The sequence below is a fragment of the Centroberyx gerrardi genome, chromosome 18, assembly GCF_048128805.1.
Source record: "Centroberyx gerrardi isolate f3 chromosome 18, fCenGer3.hap1.cur.20231027, whole genome shotgun sequence".
In the NCBI taxonomy this organism is placed as follows: Eukaryota; Metazoa; Chordata; class Actinopteri; order Beryciformes; family Berycidae; genus Centroberyx; species Centroberyx gerrardi.
The window spans coordinates 8,401,758-8,416,324 of record NC_136014.1 but is presented as its reverse complement, the minus strand read 5'-3'; positions in this window follow the sequence as shown (position 1 = coordinate 8,416,324).

Genomic DNA, 14,567 nt, shown 5'->3' with positions numbered 1-14,567 from the left:
CTGTGGCTGGCGGGGATTGTCGCTTGAACGGCCTTCAGTCCCACGTACGAGCGGGGGATGATGTCATTGGCAGCCAATCAAAAGTCTCTCCGGGAGACTCGAGGAAGAAGACGGCTGCCTTCAAGTGCTCCTCGTAATCTCCAGCTTCCGGTAAAATGGAACCCCCAAACAAAAGTAGTTTTTTTTTGTTTGTTTGTTTCAGATTCAGATTCAGAAAATTTTATTGTTTATCACATCTCATAAAAAAGACATAAAAAAGACATACCACATAAAAACAAATAAACAGACATAGGGTTAAAAACATACATAAGATTAGAGGTAAAAGAGTAAAAGTGCATGCGGCAACGACCAAATATGATAGTGTGCAAATGTTTTTTATTGTTTCATTTCATTGTTTTGTTTTTTTGTGGCTGAGGCATGTAATTGATGTTTGAATCAATTTGTCAACCAAAGATTGTTGTATTTGGTTGTATACTTCACTTTTCCATCTACTGTTGATACAACTAAAGGCCATGGTAAACATGCTGTGGAAATGGATTTTGGGAGATACATTTGGGGAAAAAACAAAGTTCTGCATCTGCTCCAGCCTTCCATGTGGACAGGCTCGCTGGTAGAACTAGTCAAATTCTTCACACATCAGTCCCTAGTGCGCAACCGTCTGCAATTGGTCTAAAATATTGTGTTGCCTTGTAAAGCGTCTCCATTTCCTTTCATTGCTTTTGTTTACTCTGTGCTAACATCTCATGGTCAAGGCTTTCAAAATGAATTGTTTGGAGGCTTGACTTGCTGAGCTTGTTGGAGGATAACTGCAACTTTATGAATGATCTTACGGCTTTTACGGCTTCTTCTTCATGTACATAAACAAACAAAACAAAGCTGGAGTGAGTACTATACACTAATTTATATGTGGCAATTTCAGGCAAGTTCACTGATAGTATTCCCGCACCTTTACATGAGCTCCTCATTACATATCAGCAACACAGAGGTCACAGACAATTCCCACTTTCCCAGTAGTATTTACTACTTTGGTTGTTCATGTACGATCAAATTATAATTACGACATTTCTGACAGCACTTGAAGGCAGCAGAAGTGGCTAGGGGCATATAGGCCTCATTCCAATCCAGAAATTCCCTAAACTTTCCTCCATGAAAGTACCTTGAAATACACTTCACATCATACTTGTCCCCGTTAGTATACTCCAAAAAAAACAGGTAACCAAAATAATAATAATAATAATATTTATTTATATAGCACCTTTCATACAGACAAACCAAAACCGAAAGAGTCTAAAACAAAATCATGGAGGTCAAACTGTTTGTTTCTTTGTTAAAAGAGCACAACTGAGAGGTTTGGACACTTTCAGTAACACTGTAAATGTAAATTATGGGAATTTCTCCATTTGTTCTGCTGGTGACCAATCTCCTCATAGTGTTTCTAGGCTTGAGTCAGGTACAGTCTGACAGACTACCAGAAGCTTGTCATTTTCATTACCTCACTCACTAATTACACATATTTAAAAAAAATCTATTCTTTCTATTTAAGGCACTGGTAGAAGCACACAAGGACTGTTTGAAAAACCAAAAGTGACCAAACTCCAACCTGGCTCTTGATTCAAGTTAGAAGTTGAAGCCATTTTATTAAATATTAAAGTCGATTAAAAAAACTGCCAAAATTCAAAGTGACTTGCTCATGTAACAACAGAAGTGTCCTGTAGTATCTGTGAGTAAGGGAGGTAACATTATTGGTGGTAATAAGTAGGTGTGTTTGGCAGGAGTGCCACGGAGCCAGTGCCAAGTTGGCTGACTGCACCAGTCCCATATGACAGGACCCATGTTGCGGTGAAAGGGTCTCGCTGGCTCCCAACCCCAAATATCATCTGAGCTCTCTATTTATCCTCATTGGCAACCTGGAACAATGCAGGACATTTATTATTGCTTCTATTCTTAGCGTTCTGTACAGAGGGATATTTATAAATGGACACAGCTGATCAAAGCCCGTCCAAATTGAATTCCCAGCTACTCCTGTTTCATTTGTGATAAAGGGTAAATGAACAAGCGCCCCCCCTCGCCTGTGATGGGGGGCTGGGAGTTTGGTGGGTTTTTCGCGTTCAGGAACTGAGTGAATGTCAATGAGTGTCCTCAAAATGAAGATGTCATTATTGAGACTGTGAAATTCTATCTATGATAGATCAATATCACCATTTCTTCTTGTAAAATCTAAAAAAGGAAAGTTGATCCTTTGAAGGCCGAACAGCACATGTGACTTGTACAGATTTACATAACACTGAAGTTAAAATTTTACTACTAACTATAGCATCTATTTAGAAATACCAAGGGTATCTGAAATTAGCCGCACAATGGTAACATCACACTATAAATCATATAAAAGAAACTACATAATATTAACTGTAGTGATAGTAATACTTTTGACAGTGTTATCTAACAGTCATGGTAGAAATGTGAGGTGGTGATGAGTCTTTCAAAACAAACAGTAAACACTTCCAAACATCCAACATCTCTTGACCCAGCGGTAGTCCGTTGGGAATTCAAACAATGGATGCAGCCTGAACTGAGTAGTTATGTAAATTCAACTGGTTTTGCCTGTGTGGCAAGTCTGGTAGATGTTCGTCATGCTCGAGCCATGATATACTGCCTCACTGACAGAAACTTGGGATTTTGAGATCTTAGACAGGGCGCTTCCGCAGAACAGAAATGAGAAATTCATTCAACTTTTACTTAAGATTCTCAGAGAAATCATTGAGGGTGACCCTCATTTACAATGATGCCGAGATCACACCATGGAAAATACAAACATACAAAATCAAACAAACAAAATCAGTTAAAGCAGTTACAGGCAGGAATTGGACGGTTATTAAGTATGTTCCTAAAGTGTCCAAGAGGTACAATGTATTCAGTTTTAGGTGAGATTGCAAGATATTCCATGAATCTGCTGCACTAACACTGAAAGCAGTCCTTCCAAGAAATGAGAAGTGACAGGTGAATATCAGTGGTGGATCAATGGTAGAGGGACTGGGGCATATTCCAGGAAAGAGGATTACACAGTGAACAAGAGCTTAATGTTTTGATGTGAATCTGTAAAAACTAATTTTAGGTTATGGGATGTCAATCAGTCATACTGTATATGCTGATCACTAATAATGAACAAAAAAATTCAGTTGCTGATAAGCTTATCGTGTCGTGCTGCTTCCTAGAATAGACCAGTGCTTATTCAACTCTGGATGTAGGATTTTGAAGCAAGATAAAACAGCCTTATTTAGGCCCCACAGTGAACAACATGCTAATGCTGATAGTCAACCTATTACACCTCATGGTCAAATATGAGGTTCATTGTCAAAGTGTTAATTTACGCCATTATTTGTTGAAATCAATGCACTTTTTCAAATATCACGGGCATGTCATGGTAGAAAACTTAGCTTTTCTCTAATTTTATAATACAATTGTGACTCAATATACTGTATATACCCGATACATTTGTCCTGTAATTTACTCTCAGGTCTTGAATGAAGAGTATCTGTCAATCAATTTCAGAGGCCTTTTCAATTTCTATCTTTTTAATAGTTTTCTGTTTGTTTTCCTCTGCTCATCATGACGCGATTTGTGTTTTTACATTCGGATGAAAATGGAAAGAGGCCAAGATTACATTAATAACTGTAAATTTTTAACTCTATCTTCACAGAAGTGGGAAACTAAGCCTTTCATTGTTCAGTCTGAAAGCTCGACAGCAGTCTTTACATTTTGTCAGGCCTCAGACTGGAAGATTGAGCCTCCTTTTGGTTTTGCAAGCGACTGAGTTTTCTTCCTGTCTTAATGTCAGCCCGTGGAAAGCATGACAGAGCGAGGCCAAGCATCCGTTTACTGATCTCACACATGATACAAGATAATGTCAAACTTTGATGTTAAACACAGTGAAGTGGTTAGCCCTTTTTTTTTTTTCTTAGTCTGTGTATGGAAAGTCTGACATCAGTGCGCGGTGTGGTATTTGCTTGGCCCAGAAGAAAGACCCAAACCACTTCCCGTCTTCAGCGAGGTAACAGGCTCAGTGTCACATTCAGAGCAGCGCAGGAAGAACTTAACCTCGTGTAACCTTGGAAACCTGCTGCCATACATACATTCATTTTGTGAAGACCCGGGAGACGGCGTTTGAATTACAAATGAGTGTCATTTTCATGTCATTCGGCCTCACCAAGTTGTCATGTATAAATACTAAGCGCCAATTAAGTCTTTAATATGCAGAAAGGCTGCCCCCCCCCCCCCCCACCATCCTCTCTCCCAATATTTCATCCCATCTGGGCCGCGAAGCATAAACACACCTCGTTTCTTCTGCAATGCTGGGGATTTAAGAGATGGAAAGATTCTGCTGCTGAGGGTTTCTGAGAGGGAATGGCACAGATGGGCATACTGCAGACTCAACAGCTTGAAAAGCAACATGTCCAGTGATGGGAAGGAGGGACACTGCCAAAGATTCAACAGTCTGTCGACCTATGGCCCTTTACTTTCTGCATATTTATCAGCTTCCAGTCCGTTAGTCCACACTGCAGCACGGCGCAAAACGCAGCTAACCTCCTAAAACCTGATGGGGGGTGATTATCCCTCTTTATTGTCATTTTAAATCTATTTCATTAGCTTCATTAGGTAATTGGATTGAGTGAGCAATATTTTAACTGAGAACTGACACGTCCGTGCAAAATAATGTTCGGCTCGTGCTTGGGCTGTGTGACCATCATTGTTTGAACCGTCTTCGCTTTGAGCACCCAATAAAACTCTTGTCCTAATCTGTAAATGCAGTATGGTGGCCCCCTTTTGAAACGCTGTCACACCACGACTGGCTTTGTTTACCTAGTGATTTACGGGATTTGAAGATCGTTTTTCACTCAGATTTCCTGTCTGAGCTTTTGGAAGGATTGACAGCGTGTGACAAATAGAGTTTTACATGCATTTTGGGGCTAGAAACCTGCGCTCATGTAAGTTCTTATGAGCTCATATGCCATCTACAAGTCAAAATATTCACGGACATGAGTGAATATACCCAGAATATAGATGATCATATATAATAAGTCTATCTTTAGGCAGAGAAGCCATGCCTGGTCATCACCACACCATGTGTGTCACCAGATAAGAAAGTGCTTCTCAACATTTTCAGAGGTCCAAAAATAAAGTCATACCAACTTGTGACTCCTTGTTGTAGGCATGAACCTGTAGAATAGTAAACTTGGTCAAAAAAAATGCTGATTTGTATTTCCCTTTTCCTGGAATTTTACTTGTTTGGGTATTGAAGTAAGACTAGAAGGCTGCAACCACTCATTATCTAACAATAAGAATGGCATTTATCACAAATATTGGAAATCTGATAATAAATGTTTATATTGGGAATATATTTATATCACACTGCGAAACCCTCCCCCTCTCAACCCCAAGGGGAGTTCCAGCCTGGGCCTGAGAACTGCTGAAATTAGGCGATGATTGTATGCAGCGAAATGAGTTATGCAGCACCACCTGTTTTTCAGAAAACTATTGAGAAAGATTTTCTGCTAAAAGGACAAATGTCTCCTTTAAGTGTTGTGTTCTCGTACGGGCCGGCGGCCATGACAGATGACCAGGACGAGTATGGTTTACATCTAACCATAACAGCTCCATCACTGAATTCATAACAACCCCGCTCTCCCTGAGTTGGGCTAGTCTGCTCAGTATTATTCATTCAAGTTGGCATGTCCCTTAGCCCGGAGAGGGGGTGAATCATCCTCACAGTCACTTAGCAACTGCCAAATATTGTTTAGTTAACAATCTAAAAAAACGCACATGCTCCCCCCCATCCCCCCCCCCCCCGCGCGCGCTCTCTCATATGCACTCGCACATATAGTGCACAGAGTCGATGATGCAACGCCGCTGACCTTGATATAGCAGCTGATATGTACAATGACTGCGTGCGCTTGCAATATTGTTTTACCTCATGCTTCGATGAAATGTGAGATAACGATCTCAAGAATAGCAAATATTGTCATTCTGCCTGCAGTGGGAGCCCAATTTAATTCTGACCTTATCCCAAAATGGCAGCGTATCTTACACATGGATGGATTTACACGACTGAGGGTATTAGATGATGTCCCCTTGTTATTTATACCCATTGCCCACAGTGAGTCTCTGTTTATTAAATGTTTGTGTCTTCTTGGAGGTTATAAACCGAGCTCGCGGCGGTGACCCTTGAGTGGAGCGACTTATTAGAAGTCCTCGTTCCCCGTAACCTCTTCGGCGGAGGCTGAAACAAACACAGGGATGTTGGCCCGGCGCTGTACGCGGCACAGTATAAATAACAATGACTCTCTCTGCACCCGTCGCTAATCACGTCTAAATAGCAACTGTTTCTAGGACAGGGGGTCACCTGCTGCACGGCTGGGTGGAAGCCAGGGCCTTTTAGCGCAGCGTGGCTGTCCCAGAGGGGCCCCGGGGGTTTAGCCCCCGTTAGCAGCTGTCTCCCTGCCATGGGGAATGGATGGCTGTAGACTATCGCTGTAATACTAATGCTGAAAATTCACCAGGGACAATGTATAGGAAGGGGAATATTTGCCATGGCGGTTAAAGGCAGAGGCTGAAACTGCAGTGTGGCGCCCCCTGCTGAAACACTGTCACCCCACTACTGGCTTTGTTAAAGTGTTCATCTGTGAGATTCTCTTTTTTTTATTATTATTATTTTGGCAAGATCTTTGATGATGAGCAATCACTGCTGTGGTGTTTTTGTGCTGCGCCTCCCATAGATCACTGTGATGTCTTCTATCTTGGATTGTCAATTGATGAAGTTTGAGTTTCTGTAGGTGCCACTGTTTTACCCAGTTCTTCTTCTCTTTATTCCAAACAATCTGATGTTGCTGCTTCCAGAAATGTAAACACACCAGAGGACTTTTCCCAGGAAAGACCTACCAGACATCAGGTGTTCAGAACAGCAAATATAAAAGCTTTCATGAACTGGATGTAGGTTGAAATTGAATCACTATTGTGTTACGTCAATCAATGATAGAGAGTAGCAAAACAGGCATTTAACTTTAAATTAACTTTGGGATTCATTGGCTCTGAAATGTATTGCCTGAGCTTTTGTCATAAGGACTGTCAATACATGACACCAATGTTATTTTGAGACTCTAAGACTCTAAAGTCTATAAAGCCTGAACTAAAGCAGACCTGTATTTTCAGTTACAATGGGTTAATAAAGTTTCCAAAAGCTTATTCTCCACCTCCAAGTTAAACGCTTCAAGAACACATGTGAATCCACACCATACATGGAAGGTCAAGTGAATTCTGCATTGCATCCCCAAGTGCAAATAGAAGGATGAGGAAGCCCGCCAAGGTCGTGCTCTTTGACGGTGCATGTTATACGACTGCTATATTTGAAAATTAGGTCGTGTACAGGGGATTTCTTCCTGGGTCAGACACTGAAATAAATATCATCAAATAGCCTATCATGTTGCTGTCAGACTCATAGAGTTCCAGCTGCTGTGTATGTGCTTTTGCCTCTCTCGTCCCTTTGGTGTCTTTTGGTATAAAGCATCACAGACATGAGCTGCTGTGTGCAGTTTACTGACATCACCTTACAGGATTTCTGGGTATTGCAGTTCATATTTTTCAAACAGAAGTATCTCACGCTGCCATTTGGAGCCACCAACATGCAAAGTTGCCTACGGTAGCTTTGTTATGAAAAGTAGAACAATTATTATTATTGCTTTTATTACTATTATTATATTCACCTGCTGTTGGCTAAAATAATGGGAAAGCTCGAAACAGTTCCATACACTCATAATTGAAAGGAATAAGATGTGACATTATAAACACTGTACTTCTATTTTTCATCATAAAATGCACTGTTATTCTTAGTGAACCAAGGCACGTTGACATTCTTTTTGTTATTCTGCAATCTGCAGTCTACTGTAACTGCTAAAACAATCCTTTACACTGTGTTAAGATTCCCCCCTCCCCTCCTGAGAGCACATCACATGACCCAACAATCTTTGTTCTCATACTTTCTATCCCTTTATCTCAGTCTCCTCGGCTCCTGAGTCCTGACAAACGAAATTATGTCCTTTCATGCTTTTCTCTTCCTTTTTCACAATCTAAGTGGAAGTCTGCTACGCAGGAAAACTGATGAGTGTGCAAATAACTGGCGACGGGAGGCGGAGAGGGAGACAGGGAGAGGAATAAGAGCGGTGAGACAGTAGTGGAGAGTGATATGTGTCATTTGGTGATGTCATGTATCCAGGCGTCCAGGGTGACAGTGGTGGTGGTAACAGCCTGAGTCAGAGGATGACATCAACCCTACAGGCTGTCAGACAGGTTGTGAAAGGGCTTAGTCCCACGCTCCCATTGTCCCCTGGTTAATGCTGTTATTCAGCCTGCCACCGGCCCAACCATTTGTTAATCTGACCTAACACACAGTTTAACACAGGACAAAGACACACAAACAGCAATTTTAAAGGCCGGTCAGAGAAAAAAGGCCAGTGGCAAAATGTCAGCCTGTAATACACGATCACAGCTTTTTCAATACAAAAGAAGAAACAGTGTTTTGAGTGAGGTCAGGCAATGAAAATCTACTCGTGGACAGATTCAGCGGAGGTTACAGAGCTTGGAGTGATTAACTCATTGTTTGGCTTCTATATCATTTGTAGTGATTTATTATATACAGTTTTTTTTTTTGTCTTAATTTTAAACGCCAATCCTGATTTTTTTTAGTATATCAATTATGGGTGTAAACTTATGGTTTCATGAACGTTAAGAATTTCTGATGGAGAGAATCTTTTCACATCTTTCCAATCCCACTGTCAAAGCCCAGGCCATTTTATTCCAATGTTTCCAAACAATACAAATGTGAATACACTATTTACAGGTTCAAAATACTGTAAAAACTCATTTATAGCTATAAGATGCTGCCAGGACCGTATCAATAACTTTGGTTTGGAACTTAAGCTTTCAACAATAAAACAATACAGAGAAACCAATAAGATAAGCAATAAAAATGCCAGACATGAACTAAAAACAGTGTTACAGAAGATCAAAGCAGGCAAGTACAATAGAGAAATAAGTAAAAACTTCTAAGTAAAAGCCTGTTTTGTAAAAATGTCTTTTAAGAAGCAAGTTCTGAGGTACTTCAGGCTGGGAGTTCAAAAACCTGGGTGTCTGGATGGCAAAAACCAGATCACCGTTAGTCTTTATGGTCTAGACTTCAGGATGATCCTGCTCATAAAGGGTTAAAAGATCTTTCACCAATTCATTTAATAACCTGTCTCCCTTCAGGCGTTAAAAGTCTGAAGAACAAATTCTAACTACGGTCTAAATGACATAATATTGAAAATGTCAGGAGCATTATCTTTAATAACAGCCACCCAGACGAATACGGGGTGAGAGGAAGTGATCACTGATGGAAACGGAGAGACAGACAGACACACAGGCAGAAGCTCTCCAGCTCCCACATTCATTTCAAAATGCATGCGGGCTTTGTTGTATTTTCCAACCGCACAGCACCCTACACTCTATAGACACACAGGCAGGCAGACAGACAAACAAGCCTTCGCTGGGTCGGGTCGAGCTGCTCGTTGTACGCACTCAGAATTACAGATAAGTAAAGGGGAAAATGAGTCAGTGGGCCCATATGAGTTGAGATGAGTCACTCCAGTTGGTAGCGCGGCATATACAATGGGCTGGTTTCTGGGAAAACATTTCAAGGATTGGTCTGCGCTGCCTGGTATTATACCTGTACCAATTTCAGAGTATGACAGCAAGCGCAAAATGGGCCTACTTTGCAGATTGCAAGCTTTATAAGAGAGAGTGTGGGTGTGTTGGTGGATATTATCACCTTAATGACCTTACAGGGGGTGGATTCAACCCGTCTCAAATTATATAAATATCCATTATTTTTCCTTCATAGGCAGAGAGAGGAGGGGAGGAAAGAGGACATGAAGTGAGAAGCTAAGATTGCCCATGTTAACTCTTAAAATAGAGTTAACATTCCTTTGTTGTAAAACTGGTTCTTATAATAAGAACCAGTTTTACAACAAAGGAATCACAGAAATGAAAAGGTTACATCATGTGGGCCCACAGACAAAAGATGCCCACAGGTTCAATAAAAAAAACAAAAAACCTTTGATCTTCCAGACGCTCTATTCATACGTCCAGACGCTTCGACATAACACTTTATTCCGCCACTTAAGGCCCAAACCTGATAAGATTGAGATAAGAGTGTCACAGAGATAGTAGATGTTGCAGGAAGCTGGAGTGCCCCCTGCAGGAAAGGGGGTACAACAGACTCCTGTATCATGTAGGGAATGTCACTTGCCTTTGTCAAAATATTCTATTCTAGATGCAATATCTTATTCACAGTCAAACTACCCAAGGAACTGTCAAGTCAAGGGGATCATTTGTCGATCACGTCACGGCTGTCTCGCCTGTCTTAATAATTGATGTCTGCCTGGAAATCTGTGGCGCTTCCTTCTTCAAATCTCAAATCATTCCAGTTTTTTTTCCCTCCCCTGCTCCAGTCGGCCTTGACAGAACTTGAAGGAAAGTGGCATTTGGATTGCCACTTATCACACTCAGGCACGCAAGAAATTAAACCTCTGTAGTCTCAGGTGAACGCTTCGTTGGTCAAGGCACTTTGCATTTCAGTGTCATTACATTGCGGTTCTACGCCGCTTGTCCTCTGCCTACAGGGGTTACAGGGAGCAGCAGTTGTCCTGCCTGCTGTATGGCTGACCAACATCTTGGGGAATAAGTCACTGAGATCCCCAGTAATTGTCAGCAATCCTTTGTGAGCTAAGAAAGAAGATATGAAATCAGATGTAGGTCTACTGTATGTCTTTCAGGGGTGGGCTGTTTATTCTGAGACTGAGGCTTTTGGTTCGGTTTTGTTCCACGCTGGATATGTAGAGCAATCTTGGAAGTCAAGGGGATGAGTTTGTGTTCCCCAGCTTGATCTTTTCTCACAGTCGAGGCACAGCAGAGAAAGCTCCTGGTCTTGGCACACAGAGCTGAGCCCCGTCTCCCCAGAAATCAGCTCACAGTCTTTATTCTCCTAATACATTATTGAAAGCTATTTTTGCAACTGCACTCCGAGAACAAAGGTATTGCAGTTGTCACTTTCAACTTCACAGACAGAACGGGAAGATATTTTGGGAATCATTTTTGCTTTTTTCCTCTCCCTGTAGTTGCACAAGACTCGACTCCCCTCGAGCGATTTTTGTCTTCGCATCTGCCAGTATCTCGAGCGCGTTGGAAGCCTTTTGTTATCATAGTGTTCAAAAGTGCCATCATAGGTTTGGAATACACCGATTATACGTTGGCCATTTTACACCAAAGCACCATAATTATGATGAAGACTTCAAGCTGACTTCAGTGAGATTTTCATTCATGAGTTTGATTTTTTTTTCATTTTGATCTTCAGTTAGTAGAGTGAAGATAATTCCAATTGTGGCTCCAGCAAAGGCGAGGAGCCGCGAGTCTTCCTGTTTTATCTCCTCTCTGCTTGTAGCATGCAGCACTGGCGAATACATCAATATGTTAAGTCCAAATTGCATGGCTGAATTATCACGCTCTCCTCCCTCCATCTCTCTTTTCCCCTCTCCAACCATACCAGACTTTAAATGTCTTGCAGAGCTACCAAGATGTTACACTGTCACTGTGCAAGTCTGGATTTTAGGTTACAAATCCTCAGAGTCCTGCAGACCAAGTCAAGCGAGACCCTGAGTCACTAACTGCAGTGTGTGTGTGTTTGTGTGTTTGTGTGTGGGGGGTGGGGGGTGGGGGGTGGGGGGTGCGGGGGGCAGTGAGAGGGAGAGAAACAGTAAGAGAGGGGAAAACTCAATTAAAGCCAGCTTCAAACAACAAAGAAATGTCTGGGGCCTTACCACGTCAGGCATTAAATTAAAACATCTCTCCCTACGTTATTTGTGTGTTGTTGTTTTTTCTCCTCGGGAGCAAACAGATTCAGTCTGCAACCTGCACCAGTGATTAATTACACAAACAATTATTATGCCTGTCAATTCACAGTGGGGATAGGGCAGAGACATCAGCAAATTCCTCCCTGAGCTAGAACAGCTTGAACAAGGGCTGTTAGAGTCATTGGATGTTCGCGGGAGAAGAGAAGACCCCCAAAGAACTATTTTTTTTAACTTGATAGATTTTACAGTAGCCTCTGCATCCCAACAGCCTTGGGGTGCTTTCCCAGATGAATGGGCAGGATCAGGATTTTACAAGTCTAGTCTATTGCCTAGCCTACTGATCGCTCATCAAGCCGGTGGAACCAGTGGAGCTGCTCAGTGACCAGTAGTACGAGACTGTGGTTGTACTTGGCAGCTTGTGAATGTGCAAACCCTCCCTTCCTCCTGCAATTATTCTCCCAGGCCGCTGCTGTAAAAACAAATGTGTTTTTAGTCAACACGCTTGGACAAATAAGGGTTACGCAGGTCTGTAACTTGTTCGCTTTTGCCATTTTGAGAAAAATACTGGCAAAGTTCCACAAAGGGTACACAAAGAGAAGATATTGATGATGTACTTGGTCTTCTATGTACTGCATTGTGTTTGTATGTACTGTATTATATGTTATAGTGTCTGGATGTCCACATTATGCATAATATATTGTATGTACTGGACTATATATTACCCTTAGTGTACTATAAGCTACTCTTGGTCCATCTATACCTCATGATGCATAAACAATCTGCTGCAAAGCACACAACAATTCAGTTCATTTAAATATTCCATCCACAATGATTGAGCTGGCAAGGGTCTTCATCAAGGACACATAGATGTTGCAGGGACCAAAACCTGCAACCTTCCAGTTACAGGACGGTCTTACTAGCAACTAGGCCACGCTGCTGCCTGCTGTTGCCTGAGCAGGCAGAGAACAACGGGCTGACGGCTCAAGTGAGGACAGTCCTCGTGAACTGTTGTGCGTGACTTTCCGCGATCCGTCATAGGTGATTATCTACCTCTGAGGCTGGCCACGGTGACAGTTCTCCGGCAGGATAATGCAACATATATACAGTTTAATTCCCTGACTACCGCCGGGGACAAAACAGAACCCAAACAAGCCAGGTCCTTGTTCTCAGAAAAGCATTAAAGCCGCACTATGTATGTAGCTTTGGTAAGATAAAAATGACTCGGATGTTTAGAACTTCAAATCTCATCACATGTCCCAAAACTTAACCTGGTGAAGCAGTTGACCTAGGATATACTTCTTTGTGTTGTCAACATGGTGGGAGAGTGGGACTACCAAAGCCGGGTTAAACTCTAGCTTCAAATCAACCGTATTCCAGTTATCCACTTCCTTTCTTAGAACCCTTATTGCATTCTCTACTTAAGACAAATTAAACTTTGTTTTTGACACATCAGAGGTTCATTTTTCCTCCTAGAACTACATAGAACATCGTTGAATCATAAGTGTTGGCACCCCTCAGTTTTTCACCACCAAGCCGAGTCTGAAAATACTGTAATTGCCTGTACTGCAGTTTGGTTGGACCCATTTTGGGGTAGATATGTGGATTTGTGCATTTGTCTGGGGGCCTTAGAGTACTTGGACTGCATGTGTGTGAATTCAAGCTAATGCTATGCTGCTACAGTTTACCTCCCTCACTGTCCTGGTTTATCTTCACTGTACTATCTGAAAAGCTACAGAAGTACTGAAGCAGAGTGAACGGATTACTCATTATGGATGGTTGAAAGGATAGATAGATTAGATAGATGGATATCAACTCAAGTGTCATGTAGTTCATTGGTTCCAGGATGTGTCTTTTTTGATTTGTCACCCATCAACAGCATCATTTTAGTGATAACTGCCTTACTTTATCCAACATACATTTCGATTACATCGGATATTGATTCAGTATGTTAATGTAAATGCCGTTGGTAATGTATTTTAAGAATTTTTCATACATTATAATGACAGGAAGACATAGGGCCAGAAGGAGATAGGAGACAAAACTGGGTTATCGCTGCTTTGATCAAAACAATTGTCTCTGGATTCATCTTTCATTTCTATATGAGAAAATGCAACATCCACCCCTAGGATGTGCGACTAACATAGGCTTTTTAAACATAAACGTTTCTTTGACTTCCTCTTTCATATAAGGCTGGAGTTTATGAATTATGAAAACATGCAGGCAACTTGCCAGCATCAACCTATTGGATAAAACATAATTTACTCTAGAGGTTATATTTGCTTTTACACAAACAAGTTTCCAACTGAAACTTGATATTTCCTCAAAGTTGACTAAAAACGAATGTATTAGTCATGCCACTGATTTCATAACAGCCAATGTTACAAATGAATAATTAAAAATATCATTTGAGTGGTGGAGCAAGGAGAAAGATACCTCAGAGCTCTATAACTTAGACGATGGACCTGAGCATATACTGGATATAGGATAGCAAAGGTTCCTTTAGGGACACAATTAGAGCCGTGAACTTAAAAGTTATTGATAACATATCCAGGTCCTGTCTAGGATCTGTTTTAATACCACTGACCAGATTTTCTTGATCATCCCATTCACAATAAAATTAGAAGCAAAATCAAG